Source organism: Enhydra lutris, unplaced genomic scaffold (assembly GCF_002288905.1).
Source record: "Enhydra lutris kenyoni isolate GAN:26980312 unplaced genomic scaffold, ASM228890v2 scaffoldscaffold51, whole genome shotgun sequence".
NCBI lineage: Eukaryota > Metazoa > Chordata > Mammalia > Carnivora > Mustelidae > Enhydra > Enhydra lutris.
Window position 1 is genome coordinate 5,253,841 of NW_019154135.1, and position 20,675 is coordinate 5,274,515.

General features: G+C 42.9%; 1 protein-coding gene across 1 annotated transcript in view; it reads left to right on the plus strand.

Annotated features, from left to right (window-relative positions):
* The window catches only part of LOC111157078 (vesicular, overexpressed in cancer, prosurvival protein 1), a 113,459-nt gene that overhangs the window by 82,079 nt on the left and 10,705 nt on the right, over nucleotides 1-20,675 (plus strand). The window lies entirely within an intron of this gene.

Here is a 20,675-nt window from a genome sequence, read left to right on the forward strand (position 1 = left end):
ATGCACTGTACACTGTGGGGCTTATAGTTGACAGCTCTGGTAACCTAAAATGTTGTGAGGAGGGTAGATCTTACCTTCAGTGTTCTTACCCTCATAATCATAAATTTGGAGGTAATGCATAGATTTATGGCTTACATCGCAGTGACGACTTCACAATGTATGTTTATCTCCAGACTCACCAGGTTGTAGACGTTAACAGTGGTTAGCTTTTTGTATGTCAGGCATAACTCAAAAAAGTTGTCTAAAAACAAAAAGAACTAGGGAGATTTAGTGTGAAAAGTTTTCTCTCTGCTGTTCTCACGATGCAAAGGGAGTGAGGATGGACATCTGTTGATTCGTTTTTTTACACCAGATACTCCCCAGCTTTTTTTTTTTTTTAAGAATCGTCTTTATTATTTTTTTAAATGTTACTAAAAAGATCTGAATATGGATTTCCCGTAACAGTTCAGAAGTTGTTGTACATTAACTTTTCAGTCAGGGTAGCATGACTTTTCACGTGCAGGTGGATTTTTAATCTTTCCTATTTGGGAATATTTGAATAGCTTCAAATTTACTCTCTAGGATAGGGTGAGGTGCAAATTTTCAAATAAATTCGGGGAGGGTGCAAAATTAGATTTCATCTGGATTAACCTGAGTCAGTCCTTTGATTTTTGTTTTTTTCTTTTCTAAGAACGAAACAGTAGATCAAAGAAATGGGTCAAAGACTTACAAATTTCCTCTATTTTTTTTTCCCCCTGTTAGCACTATGTCAATTCATAGTACAGGGAAAAGCAGTCCATGTCCCACGTGGCCACAGATGCAAGACGCCACATGTCCTTTGCCATGGTGCTGTCAGGTCTGTCGTCCCTTTATGGTCAGGGTGAATGCTGAGAGCAGGAGTTCCAGCTGCCGGCCACATAAGACCCCTTGAATGTCTGTGGTGTCTTGGTATTTCCAAATGAGGACTCTGTGTGTCCCCCATGTACCATCTTTCCTCATCCTGCCTCTTTCCTGCATCTCAGTGCACCCCACTGGTCCTCAGTCCCCTTATCAACCACACCCAATAAACAGGCATCAGACCCTCCCCAGTCTTATCTCAGACTCTTACCCCCGAGCAATGGCTGCTGAAAGTTTCGCAGTCATTGGTGTCTTCCAGCTCTTTGTCTACCGCAGTGCCACTGAAAAGGTCTTTATAAAAAAATTAAAAAGCACACAGGTCATGTTATTCTTGTGCTTTAAGGTTCTCCGCCAGCTCACTTTGTTCCCTGCAAGTCCGCACTCCTTAGCCAAGGACTCCGAAGCCTTTACAGCCTCATGCCTCTACCCATGGCCTTACTTCTGCTCAGTGGCCTGTGTGAGCCACCTGCTCTCACTGTTTGCCTGGAAAATGCCCCCTTGGAGAACTTGTCCCAGACCATCTCCCTTCATTGACCTTCTCTCCTGGGTGCTTTGCCAGGTGCTTTAACAGCACTGATTGGGGTGAGTTTTAATCCCTTTTGTCTACTTTGGACCCCCCACGAGCCCTGTGTCAGTAGGATTTACATCTCAGGCACCAGGCCGACTCCTTTCTGCCAGCTGAGGGAACCAGCCAGCCTGGGATCGGGGTATACTGTGGCCACACTCGGAGCCAGGAGCCCCGGCCGGCTTGAATTGCTCACTCAGCCTGAGTATGCCGCAGCAGGTTCGCGGGACACAGCGCAGCCTGGGTTCCAGCCCTCCCTCACCCACTGGTGCATTGCGTAGTTTGCACAGCTGGGAGTGAAAGCCTGTGCGGTTGCACAGATGACTGTAGAGTCACCAACCATGGTGAGGGCTGTGGAGGAGAACTTCAGGATGCGGGGAGAAGCCATGTATGTGGGAGGCTGCTGCCGTACGGGGAGGTGGGAATGCCTGTTTAAGTGGGGGTGAGCGGGGAAGGAGTGAGGGACCAGGACGTGGGCAGAGAGGCCCCTGGGGTCTTCCTTCCCCTCCAGCCTTTAACATGCCCAGAGCTCCAAACACCTGTTGTCCATCCCGGGATCATGACATCCACTGAGGACACTACTGAAGGCGGCGTAAACATAGGAATCTGGGGCAGGAGAGTCCCCAGTAAAAAACTGTCTCTTTGTAGACGGCAAAGAAAGCCCAGAAACACCAGGGAGCCACTGTTGGGGGGTATGAAGCAGAGCCTCTCCAGCTTCTCAGGGAGTGTGGTTGAGCCCATTCCTCTGTGGTCGGAGGCATTCAGAGTAGTGGGAGCCACTCCGGGCCCTCCAGGCCCCATCCTGATGCGTTTCTGTGGGAGCTGCGTGCCAGAGCCCCTCACACCTGCCCCCTCTGCCCGGCAGCGAGTCCTCGCCGTCTTTCTTCCATTTGTGCACCTCATACGGGCCTGCAGCCCTATGCAGCCGTCAGTCCCAAAATACACCGTAGTATCACATGAGGGCAGGCTGGCTTTGTGCCGCGGGCGTGCGCAGTTTCCATAATTTCACGACCAGATCAAGGTCTGTGCCATTTGCTCACAGCACTGAGCTTGGAAGCAGTGTAAGTGCTTTGATTTGATCCTTTAGAACTAGTCATAAAAAAAAATAGGGCGTGTTGGCTTTTTAGTGATTCCAGGTACATACCCGTCTCACGCTGTCCGTGGGTTTCATCCCCTTCGAGGCAGTTTCTTGAGATCCTGTAATGCTCGGGGCACCGTGCCCCTGGGGGTGTGCGGTGGGAGAGGAAGGCCGTGCAGAGCTCGGACATCTATCAAGAGAAACTCAGTGCGCTAACGTTACACGGTAGGCTCCCAGGATAGATGTTATGCCCAGGAATAAACCGCTCCATGCTCAGGAACACAGCATATTCGTGAAACACGAGACAGTGTTCATGGATCTGCTGGGGGGGGGACTCCAGTTCTCTTCTGCTGGCCTGGGGGAGGGGAAGTAGATTCTGGCGAGCTTTGCTTCTTTGTGAGGAAGAAGAAGCAGAAGGTTTTAGAGAACCCATACTCGTGCACAGGATGGGGGGAGAGTCGAGGCCCATGTCCTGGTATGCAGAGGGACACACAGTGGCGTTCCAGCCATGACCAGCATCCCAGCGCAGCGTGGCCGAGTGAGGAAAGGCACGTCTACGCATTGCAGAGATCGCTCCTAACTGGGGCAAGGGGAAGGCTGTGACAGCATCGTGGTTTTAGGGGGCTTGTGGAGCAAGACCTGCGGGGAGAGGCTAACAAACCAGGTATGCAGCTGAAGTTCGGAGGTGGGCTCCGACAAGCAGAGGCTGAAGCCCAAGGCTGTAGCTCATTTGGGCCTCGAGCTAGGTGGGGGGTGTTGATATTTGGGGAACAAAAAGAGGCACCTGGACAGGGGGTTAGGAGGCCTGAGGTCTATGAGATTACAGTGGGCCACTGTCTTTTTTGAGCCTAGGCACTTCAGCTGCAAAATGGAATCATATGAAGAAAAGCAGTCCTTGTTTCAGTTTAGTCTTTAAATACGGAGGTAGCCAAAATGTCACTGGAGAAAGTCAGAGTTCCCTAAATGCTGTAGGCCCTTCCCCTCCAAATCTTTCCACATCATGCTGCTGGCAGGGTCTGTGGATATGCCCTCCTAGGTAGAGAGGAAGGATAGACTTCCTTCTTTCATTCAGAAAGCACGAGCTAACTGGCAGCAGCCGCCGTGTTCACACAGGAGCAGAGGTAGGACCAAGGTGTCCTCACTGCTGCCCTTGAAGAACTTGTAGAAAGGGGATTGGGAGGAAGGTCAAAAGATGGAAACTTCCCGTAATAAGGTAAATAAGTTCTGGGGCCTATAGTTAATACTTTGTTGCATATTTGGACGCTGCTAAGAGGGTAGATCTTAAAAGTTCTCATAAGAAAGAAAAAAATACATAACCGTGCAAGGTGGTAGATGTTGAATAACTTACTGTAGTGGTCATTTTACAACATAAACATACATCAGATCATTATGTTATATCTTAAATAATGCTCCTTGTCGATTACACCTTGATAAAACTGGAAGAAAAAAAGAAAAAAGAACTTTTAGAACAATGGGAAGAAAACCTAAAAACCTTGGCTAAAGCAAGGCCGTGGGCCTGAAGGAGAGCAGGGGCTGGACTTCTGGAAGCCCTGAGTGGCGGTCTTGACCGAACTTGGTGTGCGCGGGATGAATGTAGGGAAGGGGGCGCTAAGAGGCCCACCAAGGAGAAGACGATTCAGTTATGGCCTCTCTCCTTCGTGGGGTATCATGTGATCAGCAGAGTTAATAGTGAAGATCAAGGCCACGTAACTGTGGCAAGACAAGTGTACAGCTGTGTTCGGGGAGGAGGGCGGTGGGTGATGTGTCCTTGAGAGAGTGGATTCTGACCGTGTCGTCGCACACACACACACAGAGAGGTCAGAGAGGGTGAGTAGTAATGACATCTGCGGTGTTGATGTGATTTGTTTTCTTTCAAAATGCCTTCCTTTAATGCTGATTGATGTGACTAACACTGATATAAAAAAAGGATAAAATAGAAGAAGATGGAGAATTCCATCCAGTGCTCCACTGGGAGATACATTGTTGTTCCTTTCCGGCCGTGCAGTTGTGGTGAGTCCGTTGATGGTTTTCTGGCAGTTCTGATGTCTGAATCTTATACTTGCAGAGACTCCAGTGGTCTGACTGAGTGACACCAACTGCAGGGAAGTGGGAGTAGTGGGGAGTATGTCTGATAGTTTAATCACCCTTCACATCGGAGCCGAAACGCAAACAGAGCTGCTTGTGTTCTGGGGACAGCCTGGTGTTTTGGAGCAGGTGGGGTAAGGATAATTCTACTTCAGGCTGATGGTGCTTCAGGTGTGTGGAGACGGAGACCAGACAGCCTGTTGCCGTCTCTAACCCCTGTAGCTCTGAGGGTTACATTATGTGTTTTCTGAAGAAACTGGGTGAAGAGACGCTGGTGAGCAGCTGCCCTGGGCTGGGGAAGCCTGTGCTTCCCTGGGAGTCTCCTCCCTGCCGCTCCGCTGTGCTGCTCTGGGGCACCCCCTTCAGGAGGAAATTATATCAGAACTTATGGTTTGGGTGAAAGAAAGTAACTGGAAATATTTAAGTTATTTATTTAAAAGTCACAAATGCCAGCTAATATACTTTCATAGCTACCAGAATACTCCTTACCACTTCCTCCCTGGTGGCAGAAGGTGCCTGGTTGACCAGATAATTCGGGCGAGGGAGGAGGTCTGGTTTTGAGGGCTGTTTCATCTACTGAAGCCCAAGAATTACAGCCTCACAGCAGGGAGTTCCTCCTTGCTAACCAGAAATATTTTTCCAGAAAGTTCCATGTGTCTGTCTGTCTGATTTTCTGCTTGTGTGTCTTCTCTTTCTGTCATTCTTATTCTGGTAATTCTTTCTAACTTTGATGCCACCTTTCCTTTTCTAGGACAACTCAATTGCTATTTTGTATGATTTGCACTACTTAGTTCATATAAAATAGATGTATCTAGATGTCCTACCATATAAAAGTGGGGGTTATAATTTTTTTCCTTCCATTTGAAAATGTGAGGGTTTTTTCCCCACATAAAAACATTTAATATCCTTAGCTACTAGAAATAGATAACACTTCACACAGAGTGCAATTCAAAAGGAAAGGTGTCTTTTTTAGCCTGCCCCGTTGGTAGGCAGTTTATTGTTACTTTAATTACAACAGTGTTCCCGTCTATAATCTTTGATCATCGGGGACAGAAACTTCTGGCACATTTAAGTCTTCTGCTTATTATTCTCTGCTCTGCCAATGACAGAGAAAAGAGTTGTGAGTTTGATCCCCTTTCCTGCCCAGGCACATTCTTAAAAACCACTCATACTTGAGGGAAGATGACACAAGTCTGAAGTGTGTTCCTAAGGGCAAAGCTGGCCAGACAGACTGTTCCCACCCACTTCATTTGCATCGAAAGTCCTTAGGTTACCTTTCAGGTCTGTGGCTTCATCTGTCCAGATTGCTTCCCAAGCCTGTCATCATGAACTTTTCTCCCTGAATGTATTTGAAAGGGCTATTATTAGTCCTTTCAGAGATGAACTAAGGACAGACTTGGGCTCCTTGTTGCAGAGAGGTCCCCAAATGATGTCTCGTACACACACAGTCTCCTTCTGTCACTTGTCAGCGTGTTTTAAGCGCATGCACTGTGCGTTAAGTGCTTGTTTAACCTCAGTGCATACAGTGGAGATTAAACAGATGGCCCCTGGCTCTGGGCTCTTCAGGAAGGACAGCGAAGCAGAGTGACAGCAGTAGTAACCCCTGACCGCTGATCTAATAGAAAAATGTGGAAGCTGTAGATCCTGAAGTTAAAAATTAAAAAAATTTGAAATTTTTATTCTCTTATCGTATGTATTTGGGTTGCATGTGGAACTTCAGCAAAAATACAACATGCATTTTCCACTTGATCTGCCTTTTACCTTTTCAGTGTCCTCTAATACATTTCATCTTTTTTAGAAGACTTTTAATGTCTTGGGGAGATAATTTAAAATGTTTTTTTTTTGTCTGCTGTTTGTTGTGTATTAATATTTAACACTTATGAAATACAAATCAAAACCACGATGCACCTCACACCTGTCACAGTGGCTAAAATTAACTCAGGAAACAACAGATGTTGGCAAGGATGTGGAGGAAGGGGAATTCTCGTACACTGTTGGTGGGAGTGCAAACTCATGTAGCCATTCTGGAAAACAGAATGGAGGTTCCTAAAAAGTTATAAATAGAGCTACCCTATAACCCAACAATTCCACTACTGGGTATTTACCCAAAGGATAAAAAAATACTGATTTGAAAGGGCACATGCACCCCAATGTTTATAGCGGCATTATCAACAATAGGCAAACTATGGAGAGAGGCCAGATGTCCATCAGCTGATGAATGGACGAAAAAGATGTGGTATAAATAGACAGCGGAATATTACTCAACCGTCAAAGGAATACCGTCTTGCCATTTGCAACATGAATGAAGCTAGAGTGTATTACGATAAGTGAAATAAGTCAGAGAAAGACAAATACCATATGATTTTACTCAGTTGTAGAATTTAAGAAACAAAATAGATGAATATATGCAAAGGGGAAAAAAAAGAGAGGGAAGCAAACCATAAAAGACTCTTAAGGACTTCACGCTGACTGGAGGGAGGGGGTGGGGGATGGGCTACATGGTGATGGGTACTTAGGAAGGTGCTTGTTGTAATGGGCACTGAGAGTTATATGTAAGTGATGAATCACTGAATTCTACTCCTGAAACCAATGTTACACTACATGTTAACTAACTAGAATTTAAATCAAAATTTGAAGGAAAAGATACTTTAACCCTTATGTCTCTGTGAAGGAAAACTGTCTAGTAGAAAGCTAGGTTGGCTGCTCCTTTGAGACCCACGAAGGTAATTATTGTTACTGAAAACAAAGCGAGCTTAGCAGTGGGTATGTAACTTACCAGGAATATTTTATTAGTTCCTTTTGGTTTATTATAGGCACATGACAGAAAAATCATAGAAAGTCACAAGTCACAGTATCCTACTGGTCATCAGGTTCCAGCCCATCTTCCCACCCACGAGTCAGTACTCTGTATTCTGCTCCATACCCCCAAATTGGCCTCCTGTCTGTCACCAGAGCTTCAGTGAAAGAAAGCCAGCTCTGACATTACCTTTGTCATCTTTGGGCACCTCTGCCCAAGGCATTTTTGTTCATGAGGCTTCTACAAACTGGAGAAGCACATGATGGGCTGGAAAGAGGAAAGAGCATGTTTGTCCACAGCTTCAGTTAAAGACTGGCAGAGGGCTGGAAGGAAGTCCGTAGAGCTAATTTTCCACAAAAGGAACTCCAGTATCTAGTTTGACAGTGTATTACGCATCTTTATAGTATCTGCTCTTGGAATTAAAAGTAACATGTTGGGGCACGTGGGTGGCTGAGTCAGTCAAGCGTCCGACTCTTGATTTTGGCTCAGGTCACGATCTTGGGGTTGTGAGGTCACGCCCCATGTTGGGCTCTGCGCTGGGTGTGGAGCCTGCTTAAGATTCTCTCTCTCCCTCTCCCTTTGCCTCTCCCCCCTAAAAAAAGTAACATGTCTGCATTCTAAATCAGCATCAAAAATAGTAATAAACATTTTTTAAGGCAAGAAAGCAGACTAGGTGAGAAACATTGAGGAGACATAAAAGCAAAATAAGACAGTCGAAGACTACCTACAATATATATTACAGTGACTCTAAATGTGTTAAAATCTCATCAAGTTGTGTTAAAAATCCAATGATATACTGCTTTAGAGAGAGGCCGCTGAAGGATGTAACAGAAAAGTAATAGGAGTGCATGAGTTTAGCAGAGAATGATCCAAGGTGATCTGATAGCTACTGGGAGAAGGTGCAGTGAGAATCACAGGCGGAGCTGGCTGTCGCCATCTCAGTGGGAGGCAGTGGTAGTCTGGGCCAGGGTGACAGCAGGGAGGTCAGTGGCAATGGGGCAGGTGTGTGGTCCATATGGGCTCTGAGTTGGCAGGACTTGTAGAAGAGTTCCAGTGAACAGAGGGACCTAACCTCTTTAGGACTCAGGTTTTTCTTCTAAGAGAGGAGGGAGGTAATGTTATGAAGATGAGTCGACACTTGTAAAGTGTCTGGTTCTTGCACCTCGAAATTTGAGCTGGAAACCAGTAAGTGCATCCCTGGGAGCTTGTTAGAAGTGCAGACCCTTTTGCGGCACCCCAGAGATGCTCTGTGGACAGCTGCATTTTAACAAGACCTCAGGTGATCTGGAACAGCACACGCACAGAGGAGACTAGATGTTTGATAAGAAGCAAAACAGTGGGGGGTGGGCATTAGTAGTAATAACTAATCTCCTATAAGCTGAGCAGTAAAGCCTGTGTAAAAACCTTTGAGGGCCTCAGGACTGGAGTAGAATTCAGGCCTTAATCTCTGTTGGGATGTGATCACTGCCGCTCTTTTTCTGCCTTGTGCTCTAGGATTTGCTCCTTGGAATACCAGTGTATTCTTAGAGCAATTCGTTTGGCTTCTGTTGTAAAAAAAAAAAATCATCAGCAGTGAGTAAAACTTGTCCTCACTCAACTTCTGATTTATTCAGCCAGGAAAGAAAAAGTGAAAACTTCTGGTGGAAGGGTTTTGTTTCCTACTTACTCGGCTTTACCTGGCTCACAAAGCTTGCGGCTGCCTTTTCTTGGGGGACATTGGGGCCCCAGTGTTCATGTGTGTCTCAGCTGTATTTCAGCTCTCTATATCATCTCTATAAACCCTGGCAGGTCTGCATGAAAGTATTAGGTTCCTACTACAGATGTTCCTTTTAACTCCCTCCCTCCACAGTCCTCCCAAAGAAGCAGTAGAAAAAGGCCCTTCTTTTTATGATGGGTAATAAATGCAGGCAGAAATATACAAAGTCATTTCTGCCCTGGTTCTCTTTTTTTCAGCTTAACAGTATTACCAGCCTTTTATTTTTTTAATGATTTTATTTATTTATTTGACAGACCGAGATCACAAGTTTTTTAATGATTTTATTTATTTAATTGACAGACCGAGATCACAAGTAGGCAGAGAGGCAGGCAGAGAGAGAGAGAGAGGAGGAAGCAGGATTCCTGCTGAGCAGAGAGCCCGATGCGGGGCTCAATCCCAGGACCCTGAGATCATGACCCAAGCCAAAGGCAGAGGCTTTAACCCACTGAGCTACCCAGGCACCCCTTACTAGCCTTTTATTTACCCTTCAAGAAATAACCCATGATTTCCTGAATATATACACATATTAAAAAAAGAAGTCTTTTTAATGCTGGTAAAAATAATTATCTATTGTGAAGATATGACTTGAATTATGTATTAAGTAAATTCAAGTGTATAAAATGAAAACTTAGAAATGAGAGGAAAGAATGCTGTGAACCGTAGGGGTACCCGTGCACTACTCTGAATCTGACCGAAGTATAAAAATGACTGGCACATTTAAAAGAATTTATCGAGTTGTGCACTACCAAGAAAATCTAAATCAGTCTAAAAAAGCAGAAGTCAGATACCTCAGGGTCTGGGCTAGGGTGATCTCAGTTTCATTTCTAACTTCATGCCTCTCTAGCAGATCTTGGGAATGTGACTCCGTTTCCCTAAGCTCCAAGCTCCTGAGCTGTGAGGCTGAGATCCTAAGAGACTTTCTTAGGGTCATTGCATGTGAGATGATGGTCCATACACAGTGTGGAGCCCCGGGCCCGAGGCAACACTCCGTAAGTGGCAGTAATCGCTACTACTAGTGGTTCTGAACTTGCAGTTTCAAGGAATCTGTAAATGAGCAAATAAATAATCTGCTCCCACTTGGAAATAAAAGAATCCTCCCTAAATCATCTGTTGAGCCAATGAAGGATAGGAGTGAGGGAGGATCCTAAGGGTCTGGGACTTACCCCACCTCGCCCCGAGCCTGCCCACCCAGTCTTCCCAGCTGAGCACATGGCAGCTCTGTTCTTCCAGCTGCTCGGGCCTAAAGCCGTCTTGACATTTTCTCCCACCCGCACCCCTACTGCTGCCCACCTCTGATTCACCTTCTCACCCGAGCCTCCTAACTAGTCGTCTTGCTTCCCACTTCCCTGGCTTTGGTCTGTTTCCAACAAAGCAGACCCTAGAGCAAGGCCGGCGCTCCCTAAGTGGAAGACTTACGATTTCTTGAGGCCACACACCCTGCTCACAGTCAGAAGTCCTTACAGTGGCCAGCAAGGCCCCTGCCTGCCTCGTACATCTCCCCTTCCTGCTGCTCTCCTGCTCCCACTCACCCCTCCTGCAGCGGTCCTCCCGGCTCATTCCACTCCCACTGCACACGGGCCTCCTGTTTTCCTCAGACCTTCCAGGCTGCTATGTTGGTGTCCTTTGCACTGTCATTCCTTTTGCCTGAAAGGCTCGTTCTCCATCTAAACCCTCCCTGCCATATACACATGGCGCGCTTCTCCATTACCTTGCCCCATACACTCATGGTGGATTTCTTCATTTCTTTTTTTTTTTTTTAAGACTTTATTTATTTATTTGAGAGACAGAGATAGCGACAGAGAGCACAAGCAAGGAGGAGGGGGAGGAGCAGGCTCCCCGCTGAGCAGGGAGCCAGCCGCAGGGCTTGATCCAGGATCACAACCCCAGCTGAAGGCAGACGCTTAACCCACTGAGCCACCCAGGTGCCCTGATTTCTTCATTTCTTTTATGTCTTTCACCTTCTCGTGAGACCCTCCCTGTGTACACAGTGGAAAATTGCATTCCCTTTCCTCCTCCCTCGTTTGCTTTTTTCTAATCCCCCTGCTTTATTTTCATTTTTAACACTTAATATCGATTAATGTGCTATATTTGTTGTTCTTTATCTTGCTTATTGTCTCTCTTAGCTGTAAGCATCATAAAGACTGAGATTTCATTTTTGCCATTGCTGTGTTTTAAGTGCCAGGAATGGTGTGGCAAGTGGCAGAGATTCAGTATTTGTTGAAGACACAAGTGAATGTGGGAATCAGCATGAATGTTAATATAAAAAAATGTAAGAAGTTGACTTCTAGAGGTGTTCTCATAGCTTTATTCTTTGTTGAAAGTTTAAAATATGAAAGCAAATGAATTGACCTCTCCTTAAAAGAGGTTCCGAAACTAATAAACTCACAGAAAGCATAAGAAGCAAATAATAAAAATATAAATTAATTGCATAAAGCAGAAGAATAGATTTGCAAATTTAGAAGTTAGTACAAAAGCAATAAAAGTAAATGTCATTGCAAGTCCTACCGTTGATGTATCTAATCAGTAAAACAGGGAAAAAGTAAAATCAAAGGTACAGAGAAGATTAAACATTGTAAGGAAGTATTCATGAAATGGAAAGCTGGGCAAGATAGAAAAGTGTACATTATCAAAGATGCATCAGAATTTTGAAAATTTCAGTGGACCAAGGAAGCAAGAGTTTGAAGAACTTTTCAAAGAATTAACTTCTAGAATGGCTCTAAATTCATATGGTATCTTCGGAACTTTTAAGAACCAGTGCATTTTAACAGTGTATGAATTACTACTAGGTATAGAAAATTATGGAAAAAAATATAGAAATCAACATAATTTGTTTTATGAAGCTGGTATAACTTGGAAACAACAGAATTAACTTATACTGAATTGTGTTTAATGAGCATAAATATGAAAATCCTAGAACGCTGAATTACACAGTCTGTCAAAGAAGTAAACCACCATAACCAAGCATTGATCTTCCGAAAGAGAACAAGGATAGTCCAATGTTAGGCAAGCTATTAACATTCTAAGTTAGATCAAAAAGCAATGATTGGCAGAGAATTCTGGGAAAAAGTAGGATAGGAAGCACCAGGAATTTCTCTCCTCACCTAGACAAAAATTGCACTGACAGAAACTGTCCTGATGCACCTCACAAGAAGACCCTTGAACAATACATCTTTGAACCGTGCAGGTCTGTTTATGTGTGGGTTGGTTTTTGTTTTTTGTTTTTGTTTTTTTTCAATTAATATAGTACAGTTCTGTAAATGTATTTTCTCTTCCTTACAGTATTCTTAATAACATTTTCTGTAGCTTACTTTATTGTAAGAATACCATATGTAATACATATAACATACAAAACATGTGTTAATTAGCTATGTTATCATTAAGGTTTCCAGTTGGCAGTTGGCTATTACTAGTTAAGTTGTGAGAGAATCAAAAGTTCTATGTGGATTTTAACTGTACAAGTGGCCAGTGCTCCTCACCGTGGTGTGGTTCAAGGGTCAATTTTTAAGTCTATTGAAAGCTTATAACTTTCAGGGAATACTTGGAGGGCAAATTGCAGTTAATTTGGTCAATTTCAGCTCTTAGCACACTAGCAGCTACCCATCCTCAACTGAGGCCACTTGATAGGCAGCTGAGCACATATTCCTGGAGGAGCTTGTGCATAGCATGCAGAGTAGGGTGGGCAAAAAGGATCCTGCCCCCAAATATGGGGGCTGCACTCTGATAGCTGTTTGTTACTACTGGTTAAAGAGGCAGGCAGCCACTGCTGCTTCTGTTGCAGGCCCTTCCTCCTCTGGCAGAAGTGACCTCTGGGGAATTTAAATGGCCAGTACCCTTCTCCCTGTTCCTTCATTTTCCCCTTTTTCTCCTTTTAGAGCCAGACATTAAAGAGTAGGATGTTCAAAAAACAAGAGCATATACAAAAAATTAGAACATGACTGCACATCCCAGGGAAAAGACTGTAAGTTTATATCTCAGGCTGATTCTCAGCACAGAGACAGCCTACAACAATTAAATTTAAAAAATAGTAGCAAAACCCAGCAAACTCTAGGGAAAGAGGAAGATGTGACTTCTAGAGTTACCACATTATTAGATTCAAATGTCCAGAGTTCAACAAAAAAAATCACAAGTCATATAAAGAAGTAAGAAAATATGGCCCATTCATGGAGCGCCTGGGTGGCTCAGTGGGTTAAAGCCTCTGCCTTCGGCTCAGGTCATGTTCCCAGGGTCCTGGGATCGAGCCCCGCATCGGGCTTTCTGCTCAGCAGGGAGCCTGCTTCCTCCTCTCTCTCTCTCTCTCTCTCTCTCTCTCTCTCTCTCTCTGCCTGCCTCTCTGCCTACTTGTGATCTCTATCTGTCAAATAAATAAATAAATAAATCTTAAAAAAAAAAAGAAAAGAAAATATGGCCCATTCAAAGAAAAAATTAAATCAACAGACTGTTCATGAAAAAGACATAATGCCACATCTGCTAGACAGATACTCAGAGAACTATAGTAGGAATATGTAGAGAAGATTTTAAAAATGGTGTATTAACAAATGAAAATATCATTAAAGAGATAACCTAAAAAGATGCCAAAAGAAATCCTGGAACTAAAAAGTACAATAACTGAAATGAAAAATTCACCACATGGATTCAAAGGCGGATCTGAAGAAGCAGAAGAAAGAATCAGCAAACTAAAGACAAGATAAGAGAACTGATCAAGTCTGAGGAACACAAAGAAAAAAGACTGAAGGAAAGTGAACAGAGCCTGAGGGGCAGCATCAAGCAGACCAACATTTGCATCGTGGAAGTGTCAGAAGGAGAAGAGGGAGGAAAGGGGCACAGAGAATATTTGAGGAAATAATGGTTGAAAACGTACAAAATTTGATGAAAGACATGAATATAAACATCCAAAAAGCTCAACTCCAACTAAGAGGAACTCAGAGAGCCACATTTTAGTTGATCTCTAAAAGCCAGAGACCAAGAGAGAATCTTGAAAACAACAGGGATCCTCAATAAGAACACAAGCAGATTTCTCATCAGAAACTATTGGAGGCCAGAAGACAGTGGGCTGGTATATTCGAAGTGCTAAAATGAAAAAAATCTGTCAACTAAGAATACTGTATCTATGCAAAATTTGCCTTCGAAAGTGAGGGAGAAACTAAGACATTCCCAGATAAACAAATACTGAAGAACTTTGCAACCAGTAGACTTGACACGCCAGAAATGCTCAAGGGAGTCTGGCAAGATGAGATGAAAAGACACTAGACAGTAACTTGAAGCCATATGGAGAAACAAACATCTCAGTAAAGGGAGATGCCTTGGCAATATAAAAAGTATTATAGGGACGCCTGGGTGGCTCAGTTGGTTAAGCATCCAACTTCAGCTTAGGTCATGATTCAGGGTCCCAAGGTCGAGCTCCATGTTGGGCTCTGTGCTCAGTGGGGAGTCTGCTTGAGGATTCTCTTTCTCCTTTGCCCTGTGCCCCTCCTCCTGCTTGCACACGGGTACTCTTTCTTTCTCTTTCTTAGATAAATAAGTCTTTTGAAGAAAGTGTTATTGTAGGGACACCCGTGTGGCTCAGATGGTTAAGTGTCCCTTTGGCTCAGGTGTCATGATCTCAGGGTCCTGGGATTGAGTCCCACATCAGGCTTCCTGTTCAGTGAGGAGCCTGCTTCTCCCTCTCCCTCTGCCTGCTGCTCCTCCTGCTTGTGTGCTCTCTGTCAAATAAATAAAATCTTTAAAAAAAGAAAAAAATTCCCAACAAAGTAAAGCCCTGAACCTGGTGATTTCATTTCTCATACTTTCCCAAAAGTTGGAGAGGAAGTGACTCTTCATAAGTCATTCTATGAGGCCAACACCAATAACCCTGACACCAAAGCCAGGCAGTGACACTACAAGACAATTACAGGGGTCCGTTTCCCTCAGTGAACATTGATGAAAAAACCCTCAACAAAATATTAGCCAAAAGAATTCACGAGTATTTTTAAAGGGTTATACACAATGACCAAATGGTATTTATTCCTGGATTGCAAAGATTTTTCAACAAATAAAAATCAGGGTAATAAACCACATCAACAGAATGAAGAAGAGGAACCACATGAGCATCTCAGTTGATACAGAAAAAGCATTTGATGAAATTCAGCACCATTTTATAATAACACACACACACACACATACACGCACACACACACGCACACACACTCTCTCTCTCTCTCTCTCTCTCTCTCTCTCAGTGAGCTAGGAATAGGGGGTAACTACTTCATCAAAACAATAGAAAAAAATCCGTGAAACCAAGAGCTGGTTCTTTGAAAATATAAAATTGGTAAACCCTTAGCCAGATTCATCAAGAAAAAAAGAGAAAGGACCCAAATAAATAAAATCAGAAACAAAAGAGAAATAAAACCTGACATTACAGAAACACAAAAGATTATAAGAGAATACTACAAAAATCATACGCCAACAAATTGGGCAACCTGGAAGAAATGAATAAATTCCTAGAAACATATCATCTTTCAAAACTAAATCACAAAGAAATAGAAAATCTGAACAGACCAATTACTAGTAATGAATTTGAGTTGGTAATCAAAAAACTCCCAACAGACAAAAGTTCAGGACCAGATGGACTCACAGGTGAATTCTACCAAACATTTAAAGAAGAGTTAATACCTATTGTTCAACTATTCAAAAAAGTAGGAAACGTAGGAAAACTTCCAAATACATTCTACAGGTCCAGCATTACCCTGATGCCAAAACCAGACAAAGATGAAAGAAAAAGAGAGAGGTAGAGGTGGGAGGGGAGGGAGAGAAGAGGAGAGGAGAGGAGAGGAAAAAGAAGAAGGAAGGAAACTACAGATGATAAGATCTTATATGTAGAAAATTCTAAAGATTTGACCAAAAAAACCACACCACATTTTAGATATAATAAATGAATTCAGCAATGTATCAGGAAACAAGTCAACACAAAAATTAGTTAAATTTCTATGCATGAACGGTGAACAGTCTGACAAAGAAATTAAAAAAACAATTCCATTTACCCTAGCAGTACAATATGAAATAGTGATTTAATCAAGGAGGTGAAAGACTTGTACGATGGAAACTATAAACATTGCTGTAAGGGATTTGAAAAGATGTAAATAGGGGTGCCTGGATGGCTCAGTGGGTTAAGACATTGCCTTCGGCTCTGGTCATGATGTCAGGGTCCTGGGATCGAGCCCTGCATCAGGCTCTCTGCTCAGCAGGGAGCCTGCTTCCCCACCCCTCTCTGCCTACCTCTCTGCCTACTTGTGATCTCTCTCTCTCTGTCAAATAAATAAATAAAATCTTAAAATAAAAGAAATTTTAAAAGATGTAAGTAAATGGGAATTGATCTCGTATTCATGGATTGGAAGACTTAATACTGTTAAAATGTCAATGTCAATACTACCCAAAGCATTCTACAGAATCTAGACAAACCCTATCAAGATCCCAATGATGGGGCGCCTGGGTGGCTCAGTGGGTTAAACCGCTGCCTTCGGCTCAGGTCATGATCTCAGGGTCCTGGGATCGAGGCCCGCATCGGGCTCTCTGCTCCGCAGGGAGCCTGCTTCTTCCTCTCTCTCTGCCTGCCTCTCTGCCTACTTGTGATCTCTGTCTGTCAAATAAATAAATAAAATCTTTAAAAAAAAAAAAAACCCAATGATGTTTTTTACAGAAATAAAAAAAACCATCCTAAAATTCATACGGAATCTCCAGGGACACTGATTAGCCAACCGTCTTGAGAAAGTAGATAAAAATTGGAGGATTCACACTTCCTGATTTCAGAACTTACTAAATAGCTATCTTAATCAAAACAGTGTGGTATTGGCATAAAGACATATAAGCAAACCAATGGAATAGAATAGAGAGCCCCATAATAAACCCATGCATATCTGATCAAATTACTTTTAGCCGGAGTGCCAAGGCCATTCAGTGGGCAAAGGACAGTCTGGTCAACAAATTATGCTGGGGAAACTGGAAATCCCTATGCGAAAGAATGATACTGGGCCCTTACCTAACACTGTATACTAAAACTAACTTAAAATGGATCTAGCACTTGGGGTGCCTGGCTGGCTCAGTTGGTAGAACGTGTGACTCTTGATTTCAGGGTTGTAAGTTCAAGCACCACATTGGATGTAGAGATTACTTGAAAATAAAATTGTTAAGGGACGCCTGGGTGGCTGTCAGACGTTTCACTCTTGATCTCAGCTCAGGTCTTGATCTCAGAGTCATGAATTCAAGCCCCATGTTGGGCTCCATTCTAGCTGTGGAGCCTACTTTAAAAAAAAGAAAAGAAAAGAAAATCTTAAAAAAATAAATGGGTCAAGGACCTAAATGTAAGACGTAAAACAAGAAAACTCTTAGAAGAAAACAAGGATGGGGCACCTGGGTGGCTCAGATGGTTGGGCGTATGCCTTCACCTCAGCTCGTGATTTCTGGGTCTGGGATGGAGCCCCAGCCTCAGCGGTGAGCTTGCTTCTCCCTCTCCCTCTGCCTCTCTTCCTCCTCATGTGCTTTCTCTGTCTCTCTCTCAAATGAATAAATAAAATCTTCTAAAAAAAAAAAGAAGAAGAAGAAGAAAACAAGGACAGAAGTATCACAGAGTGGATTTGGTAATAATTTCTTGGATATGACACCAAAGGCCTGAATAATAAAAGAAAAAAAAATAGGCAAGTTTGACTTCATAAAGACTTAAATATTTTATGTATCAAAAGGCACTATCTATTGAGTAAAAAGGCTATACCTACAATAGGAGAAAATATTTGCAAATCATATTTGATAAGCAATATTTAGAATATATGGAGAACTCCTAAAACAATAACAAAAACAAAACATTCAAAAATAGGCAATGGATTTGAGTAGACATTTCTCCAAAGAAGATACATGAATGGCCAACAAGCACATGAATACCTGCTCAATATCACTAACCGTTAGGGAAATGCAAATCAAGACTACAAGATAATCACCTCATACCCACTAAAATAGGTACTGTCAAAAAGCTGAAAACAGGGACGCCTGGGTGGCTCAGTGGGTTGAAGCCTCTGCCTTCGGCTCAGGTCATGATCCCAGGGTCCTGGGATTGAGCCCCACATGGGGCTGTCTGCTCCGCAGGGAACCTGCTTCCCCCTCTCTCTCTGCCTGCCTCTCTGTCTACTTGAGATCTCTGTCTGTCAGATAAATAAATAAAATCTTAAAAAAAAAAAAAGCAGAAAACAAGTGTTGGCAAGAATGTGGAGAAATTGGAACCCTTCTGCACTGTTGGGGGGAATGTGAAATAGTGCAGCCACTATGGAAACAGTGTGTCAGTTCTTAAAAACTAAAAATATAGTTACCATCATACATGATCCGGCAATATACCGAGAAGAATTGAAAGCAGTTTCAGAGATATACTTGTACACCCAAGTTCACAGCAGCGTTATTCACAATTACTGAAACATAGAAGTAACACAAGTGTCCATTGACTGATGAATGGATAAGCAAAGTGTGGCATGTACACACACGTACACAATCATACACAACATTGTATTATTAATCTGATATTAATTCAGAAAGGAAAGAATTACGATGTGCTACAACATGAGTGACCTTTGAAGATATTATCCTAAGTGAAATAAGTCAGTCACAAAAAGACAAATATTGTATGATTCTACTTATATGAGTCACTTAGAGTAGTCAGAATCATAAAGAGGGAAAGTATACTGGTGGTTTCCCAGGGCTAGGGAAAGGGGATAATGGGGAGTTACTGTTTAATGGATAAAGAGTTTCACTTTTACAAGATGAAAAGAATTATGGGGACCTATCATGGCGATGATTGCACAAGAATGGGAGTATAATTAATACCACTGTATTATTAACTTAAAAATGGTCAAGGTGGTAAATTTTAGGTTATGTGTATTTTACCACAATAAAAAATGCAAAACAAAACAAAAAATGATCTCAGTAGATGCTGAAAAGGCTGTTGATAAAACTTGATAAAATTCAGTATAAATCCCTTCCCCAAACTGCTTCAAAACCATTAATGTACTGTAAACTAGTAATGTAACCCGTAATGTAAGGCTTTTTCTTAATATAATAAAGACTTAGCGTGTATGTTCCTTGAGGGTTCCAGAAGGCAAGGATCAAGTCCTTGATGATATACCCCAGTATTATTACCAGCTGTGCCTTTTGAATGGAAATGTTCAGTAAGGATGAAGTAAATTTGTACTCTGGACCTGCTGCCAACATCATCTCCAGTGCAACAGTCAAAGTATCCCCATTAAAAAATGAGAATATTCAGTATCATCAACATTTAACATTGTTCTAGAACTTCTGGCTAAAGTACTAACATGAAAGATAACATTTAACCATTAGGAAGGAGAAATAAAACTGTTTCTAATTGTAAACAATATATCATTATATATCTAAAAAAAATCCTGGAGAATGAACTGGAAAATATTTTTAGTAGCTGAGACAATGAGCAATTTAGTAAAATGAATAGATACAGTAGAAGAAGAAAGAAAGGGGCAAGTAATGAAGGCGGGGAGACTTGTCTACTGATCACAAAAGTGTTCTCTGCAAGAATTAGCTCTGGTATTTTTGGCAGCAATGAATACACACCCCAATTTTTAAGAGTTACCTCTCATGATAAAAAGTCACAAAGAGGGAGGCTCCTGGTTTCACTCCATGGCTTGGCCGCCTGTGGGCTCTCAAGCTCCTTCCTTCCATCAGTGCACGCTGCCCAGCCCAGCCGGCTCCTAGCTACGACGAACTCTTGTTTCTTAGAGATCCAGTAATGTTCCCTGGAAGAAGACCCTCCTGGGCAAATTGTGGAGAATTCTTGGCCTTCAGCTTTTGCATCTACGACTCAAGAATGAATGGTGTGCATCTCACAGGACTGAGGCAGGGCTTGACCCCCAGCTTTCTTGCTCACTTCCTCGCTTTATCAGAGTCAGGCCATCTGATGGCTCTCCCCAAACCCAGCCTGTGCTCAGCTATCTTAGAGTTTTATTTTCCCTCATTTTAATCTCCATTTCCAGGCGCCTGGGTGGCTCAGTGGGTTAAGCCGCTGCCTTCGGCTCAGGTCATGATCTCAGGGTCCTGGGATAGAGTCCCGCATCGGGCTCTCTGCTCAGCAGGGAGCCTGCTTCCCTCTCTCTCTCTCTCTCTCTCTCTCTCTCTCTCTCTCTCTCTCTGCCTGCCTCTCCGTCTACTTGTGATCTCTCTCTGTCAAATAAATAAATAAAATCTAAATCTCCATTTCCATTTGAAACCATTCTCTTTGACAAGAGAGTAAGTTTGAATGTTTTTCGCTTGGCCTTTTGTTTTCTTTCTGAATCTTTATCCTCCGTGCATACTTTTTTTTTTTTTTTTAACAAAGCCTGTATTATATTTTATTTTATTTTTGACTATTTTTTTTAAATTTTTTTATAAACATATATTTTTATCCCCAGGGGTACAGGTCTGTGAATCGCCAGCTTTACACACTTCACAGCACTCACCATAGCACATACCCTCCCCAATGTCCATAACCCCACCCCCCCAA